Here is a 2,958-nt window from a genome sequence, read left to right as displayed (position 1 = left end):
TGGTCGCTTCGGCAGGTGAGTCGTTGCACACTCCTTAGCGGATTCCGACTTCCATGGCCACCGTCCTGCTGTCATGAGCGACCAACGCCTTTCATGGTGTCCCATGAGCGTTTTTTAGGCGCCTTAACACTACGTTTGGTTCATCCCACAGCGCCAGTTCTGCTTACCAAAATTGGCCCACTTGGCACCGTCATCAGATCTCCGGCTTCATCGTTCGAGTAAGCTGGAGTTCTCACCCATTTAAAGTTTTAGAATAGGTTGAGGTCGTTTCGGCCCCAATGCCTCTAATCATTCGCTTTACCGGATGAGACTGTTACGAGTCGATGCGAGCTATCCTGAGGGAAACTTCGGACGGAACCAGCTACTAGATGGTTCGATTAGTCTTTCGCCCCTGAATCAAAACAATCGCGCCATCCATTAATAATAATAAGTCAAAAGTAAAAGTCGTAACATGGTTTCCGTAGGGGAACCTGCGGAAGGGTCATTAACGTGTAACGGTCGCGTGTGCGAGCGTTGTCGCCGACACGCCTCACTCACAGCCGACTGTTGACGATGATAACTTCAATCACGTGTCAATCACTGATTATTTTCGCGCCCGCGATGTGCTCTCTGTGCTCCGTTGTCGCGTTTGCCGCGTGCGCGCTGCCGTCTCCCGCCGCATGTGGGGGGTGTCCGGCACGACGTCTCCGGCACGACGCTTCGGCGGGCGCGGTTCACACGTACGCGACGCGCGTGCGTCTCGCGACGCGCTCATGTCGAGTGCGAAGCGAGTCGAGATCACGACGTACGCGCAATGCGTGCGTCACATAATATTTTGTTACACACAGAGATCGTTCACGTATTTTCTAAATATAAAAACTATTACCCTGAACGGTGGATCACTTGGCTCGCGGGTCGATGAAGAACGCAGTTAACTGCGCGTCATAGTGTGAACTGCAGGACACATTTGAACATCGACATTTCGAACGCACATTGCGGTCCGTGGAGAAATATCCAGGACCACTCCTGTCTGAGGGCCGGCTGCATAAAAGAATACGACGACGCCGTCGCTGTACACTGACAACACTGTTTGCGCGCCTAAAAAACGTGTAAAACGGGTGACGGTCTTCGGGCCGGGCTCGGGTAAACACCACCGGTTTTCCGGGGCCCGCAATTAATCTATGCAGAGTTCTCTATGTGAACGGCGTGCGTGGCTGCGCCTTCGGTTCGCGTCCCGTGCGCTGCACGTGTTATTTCGGCCCGACGTGAGCGTGCAAACGAGTAAGCGGACTCGACGTCCGAAGGGCGCTTACGTGCTTATCGCGGTACGTGCGCGGGTCGACGATACGTCGTTGAGACTTATTGGCGGCGCGCGCACGACGGTGTCGCTGCGCTGACGGATATCGTGTCTGCCTCATACTTTTTATCATTGGCCTCAGATCGGGAGGATCACCCGCCGAATTTAAGCATATTAGTAAGCGGAGGAAAAGAAACTAACCAGGATTCCCTCAGTAGCGGCGAGCGAACAGGGATAAGCCCAGCGCCGAATCCCGCGGTCGTCACGGTCGCGGGACATGTGGTGTTAGGGAGGTTCCGCTTTCTCGCGGTCGCCGCTCCCGTCCAAGTTCGTCTTGAACGGGGCCGTTTTCCCATAGAGGGTGCCAGGCCCGTAGCGACGGAGCGAGTCCGCGAGAGGGACTCTCCTCAGAGTCGGGTTGCTTGAGAGTGCAGCCCTAAGTGGGTGGTAAACTTAGGGGTAAACCTGCGAAACTCGAATGAACGAACGGAGAGATTCATCGTCACTCCGGAGCGTATGGCGGCGTGCCGCGATGTGCGCGAGACTCGTGCTCGCGTTCACCGGTCGCCGCCGTTGACGCACCCGGACGGCGTGCACTTCTCTCTTAGTACACATTATGCATCGCGACCCGTTCGTCTGTTCGGCCTTAGTGTTGTCCGGGAGCCGGGACCGTGACGATCGCCGGCCGGCGGCGGACGGTACTTGTCATGAAACGCGCACGCGTCTCCATCCGGGGACGCGTCCGGCCCGACGCGAGCGAGAGTCGTCGTCGACATCCTGCCCTTGTGCGGATGCTGACGCGACGCCGCTGTCGTCGCAGCCGTGTAGTCTCGGACTGTGCGCGTATCAGTCGGCGATGTTACTGTTTCGGGCACTCGCAGGACCCGTCTTGAAACACGGACCAAGGAGTCTAGCATGTGTGCGAGTCATTGAGTTATGAATTCAAACAGACAAAACTGAAAGGCGCAACGAAAGTGAAGGCGCGCGCTTGACGCGCCCTCAGGGAGGATGGAGCGTCGGTCGTCAAAAATCGATCTCTCGCACTCCCGAGGCGTCTTGTTTCCAATCAGCGAATGCGGGCGCGCTCTGAGCACAGATGCTGGGACCCGAAAGATGGTGAACTATGCCTGGTCAGGTCGAAGTCAGGGGAAACCCTGATGGAGGACCGTAGCGATTGTGACGTGCAAATCGATCGTCGGATATAGGGCTGGTTCGGTCCGAAATTTCCCTCAGGATAGCTGCCGTCGACTCGTAACAGTCTCATCCGGTAAAGAGAATGATTAGAGGCATTGGGGCCGAAACGACCTCAACCTATTCTCAAACTTTAAATGGGTGAGAACTCCGGCTTACTCGAACGATGAAGCCGGAGATCTGATGACGGTGCCAAGTGGGCCAATTTTGGTAAGCAGAACTGGCGCTGTGGGATGAACCAAACGTAGTGTTAAGGCGCCTAAAAAACGCTCATGGGACACCATGAAAGGCGTTGGTCGCTCATGACAGCAGGACGGTGGCCATGGAAGTCGGAATCCGCTAAGGAGTGTGCAACGACTCACCTGCCGAAGCGACCAGCCCTGAAAATGGATGGCGCTGAAGCGTTTTGCCTATACACTACGTTACCGGCATTCGGCACGTGCGTGTCAAAGCACACGCGTATTATATCGTAACGAGTAGGACGTGCGCGG

At 56.0% G+C, this 2,958-nt stretch overlaps 1 non-coding gene across 1 annotated transcript; it reads left to right on the top strand.

Moving 5' to 3' along the window:
- Nucleotides 1–862: 862 nt before the first annotated feature.
- Nucleotides 863–1,019, top strand: LOC126966652 (5.8S ribosomal RNA). Its single transcript, XR_007729767.1, has one exon. It is a non-coding gene; the product is annotated as a 5.8S ribosomal RNA (ribosomal RNA).
- Nucleotides 1,020–2,958: the final 1,939 nt, after the last annotated feature.

The sequence above is a fragment of the Leptidea sinapis genome, chromosome 10, assembly GCF_905404315.1.
Source record: "Leptidea sinapis chromosome 10, ilLepSina1.1, whole genome shotgun sequence".
NCBI classification, from domain to species: Eukaryota; Metazoa; Arthropoda; class Insecta; order Lepidoptera; family Pieridae; genus Leptidea; species Leptidea sinapis.
This window is presented reverse-complemented; position numbering and strand designations above follow the sequence as displayed.